The 19621-nt window shown below is 48.3% G+C and overlaps 1 protein-coding gene across 8 annotated transcripts in view; it reads left to right on the forward strand.

Annotated features, from left to right (window-relative positions):
- Positions 1–19621, forward strand: part of pdlim5a (PDZ and LIM domain 5a) — a 292715-nt gene that overhangs the window by 108421 nt on the left and 164673 nt on the right. The gene's annotated exons all lie outside the window — the stretch shown is intronic.

The following is a 19621-nucleotide window of genomic DNA, read 5'->3' on the forward strand; positions in this document are numbered from 1 at the left end:
GACTTGTGGGAGGAAACCGGAGCACCCGGAGGAAACCCATGCAGACACTGGGAGAACGTGCAGACACCGCACAGACAGTCACCCAAGCCGGGAATCGAACCTGGGACACTTGCGCTGTGAAGCAACAGTGCCACCACTGTGCCACCATGCCGCCTATTCCTTCCGTGGCTTTACCCAACTTTCCCTTCAATGCGCCGGTTTTATTTGCCTCAGCTACTCCTTCTGGTAGCAAGTTGCACATTCTCAGCACTCCTCTTGAATATAGAATCTTTCTTATTGATTTCCTTCCTAGATTTATTCGTGACCTCTTTATATTTACAGCTCAGGGCAGCACGGTGGCGCAGTGGTAGCACTGCAGTCTCACGGCGCCGAGGTCCCAGGTTCGATCCCGGCTCTGGGTCACTGTCCGTGTGGAGTTTGCACATTCTCCCCGTGTTTGTGTGGGTTTCGCCTCCACAACCCAAAGATGTGCAAGGTAGGTGGATTGAACATGCTAAATTGCCCCTTAATTGGAAAAAATGAATTGGGTACTCTAAATTTAAAAAAAAAAATTATTTACGGCTCCTGGTTCCTGGTTCTGTGCCGTCGGTTCACGTCATAATTTTAAGCTGATGTTTGATTTCCCTGAGCAGTCCCCAGTCCACCTTATAAGCTCGAGGCGTTGACGTCAATGCAAGTTTCAGGCAAACACGCTGAGCCCAATAGCTGTTTCTCTCTGGGTGTAATATCAAGGCCCAATGATGTTTTAAATGTTCTGTACTCCCAAAACATTTGTGTTAAGTGCTCACTTTTTAAAGAGCATTAACGTGGTAATCACAGATTTACTCGGGAACTTTGAGGTAAACTTCCTAAAATCAGTCAACTTTCCTAAATGGTAAAACATTGCTACTTGGTAACGGTGTTCTTGTGGTGGCATCTGTCAAGTGTTTCACTCGGTGGTAGATGGCGGAATTTGAAGTATCTGACTTTCCTGACTCGCATCTGGACATTCTTAAAGAAGAAACGTTTCTGATATATTTTCCCTGACAGGCTGTGCATTCAATCCGATTCCAAGCTCACTTGCAATTCTGCCACGCTGCTTTCAAAATCAAAACAGCATTTCGCTGGCCACCGCGCCTCGCTTTTATTTTACAAATTGGAAACAGGAGACCTTCTCAACATGCTGCCGCGAATGCCTGCAGTTGTTGAAATCCACGGGTGCGTAGGATGTATCTGAGGCCGTCTACCTGTTTCCCTTGTCCTGGGGAAAGTGGCTGCTGGTTTGCAAACTGCTGCCACGTGGTCAGGACTATTTTTTTGGCGGGCACGCTGTGGGTGTTGCCTGCAAAGCTGTGTTTCACCTTGATAGAATAAGGCGTTGCAGAATTGTTAAAACGTAGGAGTCCATTCAGCCACTCGAGCGCCTGTCCGTTCTCTGCAACTGCAGTTTAGCTCATCCCACTCTCTTCACCACTCTCCCCATAATCCCGCAGCTTTCCCCCTTCGAAGTGCTTTTCCAGTGCTCAGAACTGCACGGACGAGAATATGTGATCTAAATTTCTGAAGCTGGGGGGAGCACTGGGTTGACATTAATCTCAAAAAACACGCCTTGAATCAGGTAAATATATTGGCAAATTGAGGTTAGGCTCCTGGACGAGTCATCCTCCATTTGCCAATAATATTGGAGAGAATCTTAGGGAGAGGTCGACCGTCCATTTTATGGCCCAAAGGCAGCACGGGACAATGTGACCAGTAGATGCCAGGGTATCCCTCTTCCAGGATCTACCCAGCTCCTCACGTGATGTTGTGATCTGAATCCCCCCCCCCATTGTGGACAGGATCTCTTTTTAGCAAATCTGCATATTAGAGTGAGACCGCTAGTTTCTCTCTAATATGCACTCCCACGATCTACCCAAGGCGTGGGATCTAACCCCTTGCCCTGGAGATGTCTGGTGAGCACCGTTCAGTACCAGTCTCTACAAATGGGGACCAGACGGAATGGCACTGGTGGTGGTCTTCCAGGGGATTGGGGGCCCTTGGGTACTTGCCCTCTGGGCAAGGTGACACCCAGGCACTGGATAAAAGCAAATTACTGCGGATGCTAGAATCTGAAACAAATGAAAAAATGCTGGAAAATCTCAGCAGGTCTGGCAGCATCTGTAGGGAGAGAAAAGAGCTGACGTTTTGAGTCCAGTGACTCTTTGTCAAAGCTCGGGTATTGCTGGTGCCACCCGGTCACCTTGATATGGTCAGCCTGGCACCCTGGCATTGCCACCTGGGCAACAGCCCGGCATTGCCAAGGTGCCCAGGTGCCCCTGCCAGTTGGGGCAGGGGCTCTGCCAGGGTACCAGGCTGACAATGCCAAGGTGCCAGACTGGCCTTTTTCCCGTGACCGGATTCACGCCCGGGGGTGCCCTGTGGGGGGGGGGGGGGGGGGGGGGGGGGGGGGGCTGAGCTGAGCTGAGGACCCCCTTGTAGATGTGTTGGAGCATTTGGGGGGTTTAAGTGGTCATGTTGGGGGGTGGGGTTGAGAGATCGGAATGCCATTTAAAAATGATGTGCCGATCCCATCCTGCGCTGAGGATTTCCAGCGAGCAGAGCTCCTTAGTGCAGGAAAACAGACCAATTGTGGCCTTGGCCGCGCATTCCCCTGCTGAGGCCCCAATCTACCTGAACGGTGGTTCAATAGCGCGGTGCTTCTCAGCACTCTGAGCGCTGGGAAACACCCGACTAATCGCGCACGTTACGGTACTAACATTCGGGGAGATAGCGCGCTAAATCCTTTCCAAATAGGATGTTGGAAATAATGGCTCATTACCCACTCAGTGCCAAGATTATTTTTATTCTTTCATGGGAAATGAGTGTCACTGGCTAGGACCTAGGTCATCTATGGAATTCCTTGTCATCTATGGAATTCCTTGTCATCTATGGAATTCCTTGCCCAGTGAAGCAGTTGAGGCTCCTTCATTAAATGTTTTTAAGGTAAAGATAGATCGTTTTTTTGAAGAATAAAGGGATTAAGGGTTATGGTGTTCGGGCTGGAAAGTGGAGCTGAGTCCACAAAAGATCAGCCATGATCTCATTGAATGGTGGAGCAGGCTCGAGGGGCCAGATGGCCTACTCCTGCTCCTAGTTCTTATGTTCTTATGACAGCATTTGTTGTCCATCCCTAATTGCCATTCAGAAGGTGGTGGCGAGAGCGGGCTTCTTGAACTGTATAGTCCAGGTGGTGTAGGTACACCCAAAGTGCTGTGAGGGAGGGAGTTCCAGGAATTGGAGTGCTGTGAAGTTAAAAGAGTTTGACACCGGCAAGTACCTTCAGGCTGTTTGCTGAAGGATCTCTCAAAGCAGTTTACCCAAGACATCCCCATACAGCAAGCATTCCTGTGTTTGCGAACTGTCTTTAAAAGTGGATTTTGACCTGAGATGGTTTTTGCCCGATTGGAAATTGGAGTAAAAGTTTTCATTTTATTGTTAAGCATTGTTTAACCGGTAATTGTACGTTATTTATTGTATGATGTTGAAGTCAGTTTAATCCTGTGTGAACAGTAAAGTTTGTTTTGACATACAGTATCCCTGTTTGTGCGTGGAGTCAATTTTGGAGCGAAGTATCATTTCCTCTCAGTCTGACAAATGAAATAAAATGTTTGGATCTGGTCTGGGATCATAAAGAAAAAACAATTATGACTGTACCTCAAATCTGGCTATCCGCAAACTAGCGGTCTCTGAAAACCAGATATTTATTTTTAGCGCGCCACGCTTTGAGTTGAAGAAACATACTGGCTGCATTGGCGTGACGGAGCGTCGAGTAGTTTTCTGTGTCTGATGTTTTCAGGGGCTTATCATCCCTTGGCCCTACCCAAACCAGCTCAGAAAAGTTTGGGAAGTTGTTGCAACGACACAGCTTCGCCCACCTGTTGTTTCCTGTACTAGAGTGGTCGGAGTTAGGGCAGAGATGTTCGACCCTTCCCAGGAAGAATGAAAGACTCTTTGCAGAATCCAATGGGGTGGCATATTTAGCTATGTATTTTGATTTGATTTGATTTCATTTATTATTGTCACATTGAAATTGAAAAATTAAAAATCGCTTATTGTCACGAGTAGGCTTCAATGAAGTTACTGTGAAAAGCCCCTAGTCACCACATTCCGGCGCCTGTCCGGGGAGGCTGGTACGGGAATCGAACCGTGCTGCTGGCCTGCTCGGTCTGCTTTAAAAGCCAGCAATTTAGCCCAGTGAGCTAAACCATATTAGTATACAGTGTAAAGTATAGTTTCTTGCATGCTGGACAAACAGTGCATACCGTACATAGGGAAGGAAGGAGAGACTGCAGAATATAATGTTTCAGTTATAGCAAGGTGTAGAGAAAAGATCAACTTAAATGACGTAGGTCTATTCAAAAGTCTAATGGCAGTAGAGAAGAAGCTGTTCTTGAGCCGGTTGGTACATGACCTCAAACTTTGGTATCTTTTTCCTGACGGAAGAAGGTGGAAGAGAGTATGTCCAGGGGTGCATGTGGTCCTTAATTACGCTGGCTGCCTTTCTGAGGCAGCGGGAATTATAGATAGAGTCAGTGGATGGGAGGCTGGTTCGCGTGATGGACTGGGCTACATTCACAACCTTTTGTAGTTTCCTGCGGACTTGGGCAGAGCAGGGTCCATACCAATCTGTGACACAACCAGAAAGAATGCTTTCTATGGTGCATCTATAGAGGTTGGTGAGGGTCGTAGCTGACATGCCAAATTTCCTTTGTCTTCTGAGAAAGTAGAGTCGTTGGTGGGCGTTCCCAATTATAGTGTCGGCATGGGGGGACCAGGACAGGCTGTTGGTGATCTGTACACCTAAAAACCTGAAGCTCCCGATGCTTTCTACTTCGTTCCCATTGATGTAGACAGGGGCATGTTCTCCACTAAGCTTCCTGAAGTCGATGACAATCTCCTTCGTTTGTACTCCTTCGTATACTTGGGATCAGGACCTATGCCTATTCCTGCTCCAGAATTGAGTTTTGATGCTGTTAAGGCATCAGTTCTATGGGTGCTGGCTCCCTCCTTGCAGTTGGCCCAAGTCAGTTCAAAGAGAGTTGTTAAACAGAACTTATTGTACAATCTTGCATGAATTTGAAGTGCAAAAAGTTTCCAGTTACAATTGTTTTTAATATTATTTCAGTGTGCTTGAACATTTCCCATTTTGAACAGGTTGCCCTGATGTAGGGAAGCGTGGGGGGGGGGGGGGGGGGGGGGGTTATGAAGGAGTTATGAAATCCAATGCATGGGAAGTGAATTAATAGCAGCAGAGACATGGCCACTAACTCAAAGTGTTTTGCAGTCATATCATTTGTTTTTCATATGTCTCCTTTTCACTGACTTAAAGTGTTCTGACTGTTTTCCCCCTGCATGTTTCTAAATCCTGCCCGGACTCGGTCACGAGATTGCCAGCTTCGAGTCACTCCACCTGTACTTCCCAAGCTCTGATCTGGGTTTGCAGAGACCTGTTTCCATTACATTTTGTCATACTCTAGATTTAGTGAAAATATCTCTTTAATGATTGAAATACAGGTTGGTGGCAGTATGACTGAAAGAGGTTAGATTGGGATGTCTCGTTTGGCTATCCATTCGATGGCTTTGGAGTGGAAGAGTATGGTTCCTCCCACAACACATCTTTTGTGGGCTAGGTTGATGTGGTGTGCTTCCTGGGTCTGAGACGCATGGCTGCAGTCGCGTTTCGGTTCATCTCTCGCCTGCCACTTGTGGATCAGGTTTGAAGGGTCAAAGGTCTGAACATGTACATGATCCCCGTAACCCCGGCAAATATTCTGGTCAGGACACCGGACCGTAGGAAGGGCATTCTGGCCTCGGAGAGAGTATAGTGTAGCTGCCTGGAATTTAAGGGTTGAATTAGGAAGTGGCATTGCACAAACCAGAGTTTAGAATGTTAAAGGGCGATTTACACAAAGTTTTCAAGATATTCAGGGGGAATCTTTTAAGGTAGAGAGAGTCTGGGACCAGGGGTAATAGTCTCAAAATTAGAGCCAGACCTTTTTGTAGTCAAATCAGGGAAACCTGTCTACACACACACAGACACAGACACATACACACACACAGACACACACAGACACACACATACACACACACACATACACACAGACACATACACACACAGACACAGACACATACACACAGACACAGACACACACACATACACACAGACACATACACACACAGACACATACACACAGACACAGACACAGACACAGACACACACACACTGACACAGACACACACACACACAGACACATACACACACACAGACAAACACACGCACATACACACACACACACACACCCAAACACAGGGGTCCAAGTTTGAAACTCCCTCCTGCTAACAGCAGTTGATGCTCGACCAGTTGTTGATTTAAAATCTGTGATTGATCGATTTTTTTTTTTTGTTCGTACAAAAAAGGGGTCAGAGATCTGCCACGATCTTAGTGAATGGCAGAACAGGTTGGAGTCTAAATGGCCCCTTCCCGTTCCTATCTTCCTTTTGGTGCACCGTCCCATTTGCCCAAGTACCAAAAATGTCCTGGAAACATTTTTGAAAGTACGCACCATTAACTTAAATGGGCCATTGTGTTCTGTGGGTTTAGTGTATATCACCAGTGCCTGTTTGGAGATCAAACTGAATTAACATCACATGTAAAAGAACAGGAATTAACACGTCGGTATGCAGAGGAAATGCTCCTGTAATTTCCACATCTTCTCTCTAAACAGTGAAACTGTTTCACATTCACATACTCAGCCAAAGCTCATAGCTAATCACGAAGCGATGTAAAGTCGGAGGCGGTGATTTCCGACAGAGTTTATGCTGTAGGATTTCCGCTAGCTATATCAACATTCACTGAAAACAGACAGCCACTCCACTAATGCTTTGTTTATGGCGAGATCTGGAGATACAAAAGTCTGCAGTTGGAAACACACGACGCAGGGTTTACAACGCTGAGCCAATGTATGAGTTCAAAAGAATTTGGATGCGCATGGAGCCTGAGCCCGCAAAGCTCCTGACCCGAGTGAGGCTGCCACCACTGAGCTGCCACCGACACGGGGCGGCGCTGTGGCACAGTGGTTACCACTGCTGCCTCACCGCATCAGGGGCGTGGGTTCGATTGCGGCCTCGGGCAACTGTCTGTGTGGAGTTTGTACTTTCTCCCCATGTCTGCATGGGTTTCCTCCGGGTGCTCCAGTTTCCTCCCACAATCCAAAGATGTGTCACTTAGATGGATCGGCCATGCTAAATTGCACCTGAGTGTCCTAGGTAGGGTCTCCCTTGAGAGGGCCGGTGCAGTCTCGATGGGCCAAATGGCCGCCTTCTGCATTGTATGGATTCTATGCTTCTGTGACCGTCACAGACTGTCTGACAGTAGGAAGCTGCTGAATTATCAATGTAAATCAGTATCGAACATAAGCTGTTGCATTCGGTCAACGTCCTTTGATCAGTTGCACAGCCTAGCTCCCTGCTTCCTAGCCAAAATGCATCGAGAGGAGCAGGAGAATGTTCCGGTAGTCCGAATCCTTGGTTAACTACTTTTAAGCAATTCCAAATGGTGTGATGTTGTCTGTAAATATTCGCTTGTTGTACGTGTGCATTTTGTACATAGAATCATAGACCTTACAGTAAAGAAGGAGGCCATTCAGCCCATCGAGTCTGCACCAGCCCACGGAAACAGCGCCCCACTTAAGCCCACAACTCCACCCCAGCCCTGTAACCCAGTAACCCCACCCAACCTTTTTTGGACACTCAGGGCAATTTAGTGTGGCCAGTCCACCTCACTTGCACATCTTTGGACTGAGGGAGGAAACCAGAGCACCCAGAGGAAACCCACGCAGACACGGGGAGAATGTGCAGATTCCGCTTAGACAATGACCCAAGCCAGGAATCGAACCTGTGACCCTGGAGCTCTGAAGCACCAATGCTAACCACTGTGCTACCATACCGCCCATGTTTTGTCATTTTCATTCTTGTGCTGCTAGCTTCCCAAAAGGCAACAACTCATTGCACAACATTTAATAGCATTAAGCTATACACAACAACCGTCATGATCATACTGTACTGTCGAACACCAAAGTGTCAAACAAGTCATAGCGTGCACATATATACAACATTGAAATGATTTTCTGAATATATTCATTTGAGTGAAGCTCAGAAAATGGAAATGCGGCCTTACACAGGCATTACCCTTTTAGAACATCACACAAGATTCTCTTAAGGTTAACGTGCAGGTTCAGTCGGCAGTTCGGAATGCAAATGCAATGTTGGCATTCATGTCGAGAGGGCTAGAATACAAGAGCAGGGATATACTTCTGAGGCTGCATTAGGCTCTGGTCTGATTGAATTTGGAGTATTGTGAGCTGTTTTGGGCCCTGTATCTAAGAGGATGTTCTGCCCTTGGAAAGAGTCCAGAGGAGGTTCACAAGAATGATCCCTGGAATGAACAGCTTGTCATGAGGAGCAGTTGAGGATCTTGGGTCTGTACTCATTGGAGTTTAGAAGGATGAGGGGGGGATCTTATTGAAATTTACAGAATACTGAGAGGCCGAATAGAGTGGATGTGAAGAGGATGTTTCCACTTGTAGGAAAAGCTAGAACCTGAGGCCACAGCCTCAGACTGAAGGGACAATAATTTAAAACTGAGGTGAGGAGGAATTTCTTCAGCCAGAGGCTGGTGAATCTGTGGGACTTTTTGCCGCAGAAGGCTGTGGAGGCCAAATCACTCAGTGTCTTTAAGACAGCAATAGATAGGTTCTTAATTAATAAGGGACCAGGGGTTATGGGAGGAAGGCAGGAGAATGGGGATGAGAAACATATCAGCCATGATTGAACGGTGGAGCAGACTCGATGGGCCGAATGGTCTAATTTTGCTCCCATGTCTTATGGTCTAAATTGAATGCAGTAAAATTTGGATAAGTGTGAGGTTATTCACTTTGGAAGCAAAAACAGGAAGGCAGAAGGGTTGTAAATTGGGAGAGGGGAGTGTGCAGCGAGACTTGGGTGTCGTAGTGCACCAGTCTCTGATGGTAAGTATGGAGGTGCAGCAGGTGGTAAAGAAAGCTAATGGTATGTTGGCCTTCATTGCGAGAGGTTTTGAGTACAGGAGCAGGGATATGTTGCTGTAATTATACAGGCCTTGGTGAGGCCACACCTGGAGTATTGTGTGCAGATTTGGCCTCCTTCTCTGAGAAAGGATGTTCTTGCTCTCGAGGGAGTGCAGTGAAGGTTTACCAGACTGATTCCAGGGATGGCGGGACTGTCATATGAGGAGAGATTGACCAGGTTGGGATTGTTCTTGCAGGAGTTCAGAAGAGTGAGGGGGGAATCTTATAGAGACTTATAAAATTCTAACAGGACTAGACAGGGTAGATGCAGGGAAGACGTTGCCAATGATGTGTCCAGAACCAGGGGGTCACAGTCTGAGGATTTGGGGTAAACCATTTCAGACAGATATAAGGAGACATTTCTTCACACAAAGAGTGGTGAGCCTGTGGAATTCATTACCACAGGAAGTGGTTGTGCTAAAACTTTGAATATATTCAAGAGGTGGCTAGAAAAAAGCACTTGGGGAGAATGGGATCAAAGGCTATGGGGAGAAAACAGGATTAGGCTATTGAGTTGGATGATTAGCCACGATCGTGATGAATGGCGAGCAGGCTCAAAGGACCAAAAGGCCTCCTCCTGCTCCTATCTTCTATGCATCTACGAAGCAAGTGGAACCCCACAGCTCTAATACTATTGTGCACAGCAATGTTGCTTCAATCATGGTTGACATGACAGCAGGTGCAGACAGAGATCTGAGCCCACATCCTGGCAATGAGTAAAGTTATTCTCTCTTCCTGTTACTCCTCTGTACCGTACACCCTGCAAACCCACAACCTCCACCACCTAGAATGACAAAGGCAGCAGAGGAGCACCACCATCACCTGGAGCTTCCCCTCCGAGCCACTCACCATCCTCACTTGGAAATATATCAGACTTTCCTTCACTGCCGCTGGGTCAAAATCCTTGAACATCCTCCCTAACAGCACTGTGGGTGTACCTACAGCACATGGACTGCAGCGGTTCAAAATGGTGGCTCAGCATCACCTTCTCGAGCGCGATTAGGGATGGGCAATAAATGCTGGCGTAGCCAGCGACCCCCATATCCCCTGAAAGAATTAAGAAAAGTATAGCTTTAAACTGTCTTTTTTTTAATTTGAAGATACTTGTCCATCTTTTGGGCAACTCGATCCCTTTTCCTTTAATTCTTTCTTTTTCTTTTAAAAGTTAGAGCACCCAATTTATTTTATTCCAATTAAGGGGCAATTTAGCGTGGCCAATCCACCGACCCTGCACATCTTTGGGTTGTGGGGCCGAAACCCACGCAGACACGGGGAGAATGTGCAAACTCCACACGGACAGTGACCCAGAGCCGGGATCGAACCTGGGACCTCGGCGGCGTGAGGCAGCAGTGCTAACCACTGCGCCGCCTTGTTGCCCCGGGCAACTCCATTCCGAAGCAAATTACATTTCAGCCCACCTATTTACACACACATTTATTCTATCGTGGCCTCCTTGCAAGATGTCACAGTTTATAGACTTTTGAATCTAAACTTGTGGCACTGTGTTTGTTTTCTTGTGCATTGTGGCAAATGTTAAAGGCGGCTTTTTAAAACCCCACTCCCAGTAAGTATGCCACAGAGGTCATTGATTTGCCCGTGGTGGGGAGGGGCCTAATCCATTGAGGAGGATGAATTAAATTGAAGAATAAATCTGGGCAAGCTGAGGTGGCCTCGGGGAATTTTGGTTCCTCCATATAACCAAATCGAAAAATAAACTTGTGTTTTTTTCAAGTAAAGTGGAGTCACTTTGCAGGGGCCATAAATCTAAGGCAACCACCAAGGGTCAGGGGAAAGCTATTTACCCAGAGATTTGTGAGAATGTGGAACTCTCTGCCATGTGGCGGGTTGAGGTAAATACCGTAGATATATTTCAGGGGAAGCTGGTAAAACGCATGAGGAAAGAAGGAGAAGAATATACTGTTGGGGTGGGGGAAGGCTGGTGTGGAGCAAAAATACTTCACTGATCTGTTTCTGTGCTGTGCGTTCAATGCACTGTGGTTAGGATTAGCACTGTTGCTTCAACTCCCGGCTTCCGTCACTGCCTGTGCAGACTCTGCACGTTCTCCCCGTGTCTGCGTGGGTTTCCTCCGGGTGCTCAGGTTTCCTCCCACAAGTCCCGAAAGACGTGCTTGTTAGGTGAATTGGACATTCTGAATTCTCCCTCAGTTACCCGAACAGGCGCCGGAGTGTGGCGACTAGGGGATTTTCACAGTAACTTCATTGCAACAAGTCTACTTGTGAGTAGAATGTAATATAGAAACACAAGGCTGCCATTCACAAAAGTTAACTTTACAGCTTCTTCTTTGAATTCAGTGTGCGAAACACACACTGCTTGGAAGTGCTTGTGTCACAGGACTTGCAGTATTATCAGCCACATAACATCATCGCCCTAATATCGAACGACTCAGGTGATTGGAAGTGGTCAGGAATGTGAGTCCATGCCTTTGTGAGTGGAAGCTCCATTTTCTGCTCGACTCACTGGGCCAGGAATTACCTGTGATATATTTTCAAAACCTTTTAAAACCAGACAAAACACAGACCTTTCAGTCAACCAAAAATCCATTGTGAAAACTGCAGTCTATAATTGAGTTGTTGTACTTAGATTCACCCTCATGGTTTTACCGATGTCACCAAACTTCAGAGAATCAGGTATGGGCTTTGAGGAACGGGTCGTCGTACTGAGGTTTTAGCACAAAATGTAGGCTACACTTTAGCACAGTGTTTACTACAGTGTTTGAAGGTCCTGGGCTGGATTGTCCGCCCCGCCGCGCCACATTTCTGTTTCACCCCGCTGGCGGGAAGCTCCGTTACGCCGGCTGGTCAATGGGCTTTCCCATTGTGGGGCAGCCCCACGCCGTTGGGAAACCCCCGGGCTGCTGGCAAAATGGAGCATTCCGCTGGCAGAGAATCCAGCCCCCTGTCTTCCTCTTGCAGGAGATTGGGAGAACTCATAGAAATTCTCCTTTTCGTTGCATTGTGGCTCAACAATCTGCCCACAATCTGAATCTGGATTCAATTTTTTTTTTAAACCCTATTTTTTTTGTCGCATCCTTTGCCGCCACTAATTATTGATCGTTGTCGGAAAAACCCACCTGGTTCGCCGGTGTCCTCGTGGGGAGGAAATCTGGCGACCTTACCTGGTCCGGCCTACATGTGACTCCAGACCCACAACAATGTGGTTGGGTCTTAACTGCCCCTCTGAATGTTCGGTTCAAGGGCAAATTAGGGTGGGGAACAATGCAGGTCCTGCCCACATCCCATGAAAGAATAAAGATCTGCCCGTTAGATGCAAGGACCCTTTCGATTTTTCTGCTTACCCTTCCTGAGTCACAGCTGTTTAATCTCAGACTGGAGATGAACTTGTTTGTATGGAATCGTTAAAAATTCATGACTTTAAAATATGCCTCCCAGGAACAACAGTTTTGGGGCGTCTTGTCAACACTTCTCTCCAATTTCTGACCTTCTACTTGAGACCACCTCCACGGTCCCTGTTTCTTTTTACAAAATAATATTGAATTCCGCTTTTATTTTGCATTCGCCGGGTGGGAGAATCGTGGGAGGGGCGGGCGAATGACGACACGCTGCCCTGACACCCCCCGTGATTATTCTCTCCCCGCCCCCTCCCCCCCCCCCCCAAATGGTATGTCGCGGAACCGCCGCTCGCCGTTTTTCATGGCGACCGGCAATTCTCCGGCCCGGATGGGCCGAGCAGCCTGACGTTCCCGACCTGTTCACGCCGGCGACAACCACACCTGGTCGCTGCCGGCGTGAACATAGCATGAAAGGTAAGTTTGGGGCCTGTGGGGGGCGGAGAGGGGATCGAGCACCAGGGCCGTGCTTGGGAGAGGACTGGCCCGTGATCGGTGCCCACCGATTGTCGGGCCGGCGTCTCCAAGAGACGCACTCTTTCCCCTCCGCCGCCCCGCAAGATCAAGCTGCCACGTCTTGCGGGGCAGCGGAGGGGAAGGCGGCAACCGCGCATGCGCGGGTTGGAGCTGGCCAACCTGCGCATGCGTGGCTGACGTCACTAAGGCGCCGCCGTTGCGTCATTCTCAACGCGCCACTTTGACGCAAGCGTCAAGGCCCGGCGACCGGGTTTCTCGAAATGCCGCTCCTAGCCCCTCGGGGTGGGGGGGGGGGGGGGGGGGGGGGGGGTGGAGAATAGGTGGCGAGGAGCGGCCTCCAACGCCGTCGTGAAACTTGGCCGAGTTCACGACGGCTTTCCCGATGCCACGCGGCATCGGAGAATCACACCCCATATTTTAGCCATTGATTTTCTGATGCCTTTTCCTATCGATTCTACATCCAGTATTACTTATAAAAGTGTGAGACCTCAGTGCCCACTCTCTGTGTTGGCTCTTTCTACTTCTATGGGTGCTATGGTTGCACAGTGGTCAGCACTGTTGCTTCACAGCGCCAGGGATCCTGGTTCGATTCCTGGCTTGGGTCACTGTCTGTGTGGAATCTGCACGTTCGTGGGTTTCCTCCGGGTGCTCCGGTTTCCTCCCACAAATCCCGAAAGACGGGCTTGTTAGATGAATTGGGCATTCTGAATTCTCCCTCGGTGTACCTGAACAGGCGGCAAAATTTGGCAAATAGGGGATTTTCACAGTAACTTCATTGCAATGTTAATATAAGCCTACTTGTGACACTAATAAATATTATTATTATTATTTTCTTTTTTTAAATTTAGAGTACCTAATTATTTTTTTCCAATGAAGGGGCAATTTAGCATGGCCAATCTACCTACCCTGCACGTCTCTGGGTTGTGGGGGTGAAAAAAGATTATTATTATTAGATTATTATTATTATTATTCATAGAATCATTAAACTTCAAGCAGAAAAGGAACCATCTGGTTCATCGTACCTGTGCTGGGTCTTTGAAGTGGCAGTTGTGCTTGATTTCACACCCCTGCTTTTTTGTCTACAATCCTCCCAAGTTCCCCGTCCTCGGGAAGTCTAACTGAGAAAATCCGCAGTTTGACACCAACCTGTCCCAGGTCATAGAGTCATAGAGGGTTACAGCATGGAAACAGGCCCTTCGGCCCAATTGATCCATGCCGTCCAGTTTTTACCACTTAGCTAGGACTGGTTTAGCTCAGTGGGCCAGACAGCTAGTTTGTGATGCCAGCAGCGCGGGTTCAATTCCTGTACCAGCTTATCCGAACAGGTGCCGGAATGTGGCGACTAGGGGCTTTTCACAGTAACTTCATACTTGTGACAATAAAAGGTTATTATTATATTATTATTATAATTGCCCGCATTTGGCCCATATCCCTCTATACCCATCTTACCCAGATAGATGTCTAAATGCTTTTTAAAAGACAAAACCCGCCTCCACTACTGCCCTGGCAGCTCGTTCCAGACACTCACCACCCTCTGTGTGAAAAATGCTGAACTGTGTCAGGCCAGATTTGACCTTGCCACCTTGTGAACAGGGTGAAGTGAAATCAGCTGTGATTCCCGCCTCAAATGCTTGGGAGTGACCCGGACCACACCTGCGCCAGCCATTCCCGGATAATGGATTATGCGGAGGTTGTGTAAGGACGGGAACGAGCTTGGATGTGAGGGAGACATTAGGCGCAGTATGTCTGCTTTCTGTCGGGCACTCTTCTATCTCTCTCTCTGGTCCAAGCATTGACTGGTGCCCACCCCTGCTGCTCTCCGGTTTGTCCCCCGCCAAAACCCCGACGGTGGAGAATTCAGCAGCCGGCGGGGGCGGGATTCACGCCCCCCCCACGGCAATTCTCCGGCCTGGCTGGGTGTCGGGGAATCCCGCCCATAGTTTCAGGCGACGCTCCAGTGCAGCACTGAGGGCGTGCTGCATTACCGAGGGCGTGCTGCATTACCGAGGGCGTGCTGCATTACCGAGGGTGTGCTGCATTACCGAGGGCGTGCTGCATTACCGAGGGCGTGCTGCATTACCGAGGGCGTGCTGCATTACCGAGGGCGTGCTGCATTACCGAGGGCGTGCTGCATTACCGAGGGCGTGCTGCATTACCGAGGGCGTGCAGCATTACCGAGGGCGTGCTGCATTACTGAGGGTGTGCTGCGTAACTTTTAAATTTTTTTTTACAGTACCCAATTCATTTTTTCCAGTTAAGGGGCAATTCAGCGTGGTCAATCCACCTACCCTGCACATCTTTGGGTTGTGGGGGCAAAACACGGGGAGAATGTGCAAACTCCACACGGACAGTGACCCAGAGCCGGGATCGAACCTGGGACCTCGGTGCCGTGAGGCCGCAGTGCTAACCCACTGCGCCACCGTGTTGCCCTGTGTGCTGCATTACTGAGGGCGTGCTGCACTGTCGCAGCTGTTTTCTTTCCAATGAGATGCTAAACTAAGACCTCGGGTGCGATCTACCGGCTGTGTCCCGCCCGAACCGGGACCCGATGCGGCCAGTAGATGCCGGGAGAAGCCTTTGGCGGGATTTACCTGGATCTAACGGGATCTCGCGAGACATCACCATTTGGTGGGCAGGCTCAGTATTTGGCAAATCTGCATATTAGGATCAGGAGGGAGTCTCGCTCTGATATGTACTTGCCTGATTGACATGAGGCTTTTTGAGATCTCACCACCTCACCTCGGGACCTTCACCGACTTTCATTCAGTACTGGTCCCCACAAATGGGCGAGCAGGTGAAATGGCACTGGATGGTGGGGGGCTCTCCAGGGGATCTGAGTCTCCGGGTGGTCGGCCTCTGGGAAGAATGTACGTCGCACTGCTGGTGCCACCTGGCATCTTGGTACTGGCTCTTCCGGGCTGGCGGTGGGAGGCTGGCATTTTGCCAGTGCCAGCGTCCCGGCCCGGGGGTGCTCTGACTGTATTGAGGTGGGGGGTGGGTGGAGGGGTGGAGGCCGATGACCTCCTTTATAGGTGAGTTGGGGCATTAGGAGAGGTTCCAAGGGTCTGGGGGGTCTCTTTTATTTTTCCGTTGGATCGTGCCCCACGTCTGGCTGCCTCTCGGGTAGGTGTAAAAGATCCCACAACACTGTTCCAAGGAAGAGCTCATCCTAGTGCCCGAGCCAACATTTATCCCTCAATCCACATTACGAGCAGTTTATTTCCTGGTTACCCATTGCTGTTTGGAGAGCTTGCTATGTATTAATTTGTTGCCCTGTCATTATAACACTTCAAAGTTACATTGTCTGTAAAGAGTTGTGGGAGTTGCTGAGGCTGTGAAAGGTGCCATCAAATAACGGAGACAGTGGCCAAGTGACAGTATCACCCACCGGACTCATTATCCAGAGGCCCAGGTTAATGTTCTGGGGAATGGGCTTCAATCCCACCATGGCAGCTACCCTGTATTGGCGGAATTTAAATTAATTTAATACATTTGTAATTAAATAGCTAGTCTCAGTAAAAGTGACCACAGAACCATTGTCCGTTGTTGTAAAAACCCATCTGTTTAAGTAAGGAAATCTGCCGACCTTAGATCTGGCCTACATGTGACTCCAGGACCACAGCAATGCGGTTGACACTTTAGTGCCCTCTGAAATGGCCAGCCAAGCCACTCAGTTGTGTTAAACTGCTCCAAAGTCTACGAATATGAATGAAACTTGATGGATCACCCAGGATTAACCAGGTTCCGGAAATGACAACGAAAAACCCAGCTCTGTTGACCTTCCAAGCTCCTCTTTACTAACGTCTGGCATGGCCATACTTAAGGAATCAAACGTTACAGACAATGTTCCAGACACCTGAATTCACCATTCCTGGGAATGTGGCCACACAGCTGCACAGTGGTACACAGTCAGGAAGACCATAAGACCATAAGACATAGGAGTGGAAGTAAGGCCATTCGGCCCATCGAGTCCACTCCACCATTCAATCATGGTTGATTTCAACTCCATTTACCCGCTCTCTCCCCATAGCCCTTAATTCCTCGTGAAATCAAGAATTTATCAATTTCTGTCTTAAAGACACTCAATGTCCCGGCCTCCACCGCCCTCTGTGGCAATGAATTCCACAGACCTACCACTCTCTAGCTGAAGAAATTTCTCCTCATCTCTGTTCTAAAGTGACTCCCTTTTATTCTAAGGCTGTGCCCCCGCGTCCTAGTCTCCCCTGCTAATGGAAACAACTTCCCTACGTCCATCCTATCCAAGCCATTCATTATCTTGTACGTTTCTATTAGATCTCCCCTCAACCTCCTAAACTCCAATGAATATAATCCCACGATCCTCAGACGTTCATCGTATGTTAGGCCTACCATTCCTGGGATCATCCGTGTGAATCTCCGCTGGACCCGCTCCAGTGCCAGTATGTCCTTCCTGAGATATGGGGCCCAAAATTGCTCACAGTATTCTAAATGGGGCCTAACTAGTGCTTTATAAAGCCTCAGAAGTACATCCCTGCTTTTATATTCCAAGCCTCTTGAGATAAATGACAACATTACATTTGCTTTCTTAATTACGGACTCAACCTGCAAGTTTACCTTTAGAGAATCCTGGACTAGGACTCCCAAGTCCCTTTGCACTTTAGCATTATGAATTTTGTCACCGTTTAGAAAATAGTCCATGCCTCTATTCTTTTTTCCAAAGTGCAAGACCTCGCACTTGCCCACGTTGAATTTCATCAGCCACTTCTTGGACCATTCTCCTAAACTGTCTAAATCTTTCTGCAGCCTCCCCACCTCCTCAATACTACCTGCCCCTCCACCTATCTTTGTATCATCGGCAAACTTGGCCAGAATGCCCCCAGTCCCGTCATCTAGATCGTTAATATATAAAGAGAACAGCTGTGGCCCCAACACTGAACCCTGCGGGACACCACTTGTCACTGGTTGCCATTCCGAAAAAGAACCTTTTATCCCAACTCTCTGCCTTCTGTCTGACAGCCAATCGTCAATCCATGTTAGTACCTTGCCTCGAATACCATGGGCCCTTATTTTACTCAGCAGTCTCCCGTGAGGCACCTTGTCAAAGGCCTTTTGGAAGTCAAGATAGATAACATCCATTGGCTCTCCTTGGTCTAACCTATTTGTTATCTCTTCAAAGAACTCTAACAGGTTTGTCAGGCACGACCTCCCCTTACTAAATCCATGCTGACTTGTCCTAATCCGACCCTGCACTTCCAAGAATTTAGAAATCTCATCCTTAACGATGGATTTGTCCTTGACCACTGGAGTCTCAGGTCAAACATGAGCAAGAAAATGTTTGCTGATTAACATCAACCGCCCTGCTCAGCTGAAGAATCAGTACTCCCTCCATGTTGAACACCACTTGGAGGAAGCAGTGACGATGGAAAGGGCACATAATGGGGCACTTATGGGGTTCAGGGTGTACTAGCTAGATGGATAAAGAACTGGCTAGGCAACAGGAGACAGAGAGTAGTGGTGGAAGGGAGTGTCTCAAAATGGAGAAAGTTGACTAGTGGTGTTCCACAGGGATCCGTGCTCGGACCACTGTTGTTTGTGATCTACATAAATGACCTGGAGGAAGGTATAGGTGGTCTGATTAGCAAGTTTGCAGATGATACTAAGATTGGTGGAGTTGCAGATAACGAGGAGGACTGTCAGAGAATACAACAAAATATAGATGGATTGGAGAGTTGGGCAGAGAAATGGCAGATGGAGTTCAATCCAGGCAAATGCGAGGTGATGCATTTTGGAAAATCAAATTCAAGAGTGGACTATATGGTCAATGGAAGGGTCCTGGGGAAAATTGATGTACAGAGACATCTGGGAGTTCAGGTCCCTTGTACCCTGAAGGTGGCAACGCAGGTTGATAGAGTGGTCAAGAAGGCATACAGCATGCTTGCCTTCATCGGATGGGGTATTGAGTACAAGAGTAGGCAGGTCATTTTACAGTTGTATAGGACTTTGGTTAGGCCACATTTGGAATACTGCGTGCAGTTCTGGTCGCCACATTACCAGAAGGATGTGGATGCTTTGGAGAGGGTGCAGAGGAGGTTCACCAGGATGTTGCCTGGTATGGAGGGTGCTAGCTATGAAGAAAGGTTGAGTAGATTAGGATTGTTTTCGTTGGAAAGACGGAGGTTGAGGGGGGACCTGATTGAGGTATACAAAATTATGAGAGGTATGGACAGGGTGGATAGCAACAAGCTTTTTCCAAGAGTGGTGGTGTCAGTTACAAGGGATCACGATTTCAAGGTGAGAGGGGGAAAGTTTAAGGGAGATGTGCGTGGAAAGTTTTTTACGCAGAGGGTTGTGGGTGCCTGGAACGCTTTACCAGCGGAGGTGGTAGAGGCAGGCACGATAGCATCATTTAAGAGGCATCTGGACAGGTATATGAATGGGCGGGAACAGAGGGAAGTAGACCTTGGAAAATAGGAGACAAGTTTAGATAAAGGATCTGGATCGGCGCAGGCTGGGAGGGCCGAAGGGCCTGTTCCTGTGCTGTAATTTTCTTTGTTCTTTGTTCAGAATGTACTCTGGGTGGGGCACTTCAAGTCCATCAACAAGAGTAGCTCTATGGCAGGTGCTGAGGGAAGCAACAAGAGGGAAAAACATACTTGACGTCATCCTCACCAGCCT

This window comes from Scyliorhinus canicula, chromosome 3 (assembly GCF_902713615.1).
Source record: "Scyliorhinus canicula chromosome 3, sScyCan1.1, whole genome shotgun sequence".
Classification (NCBI taxonomy): Eukaryota; Metazoa; Chordata; class Chondrichthyes; order Carcharhiniformes; family Scyliorhinidae; genus Scyliorhinus; species Scyliorhinus canicula.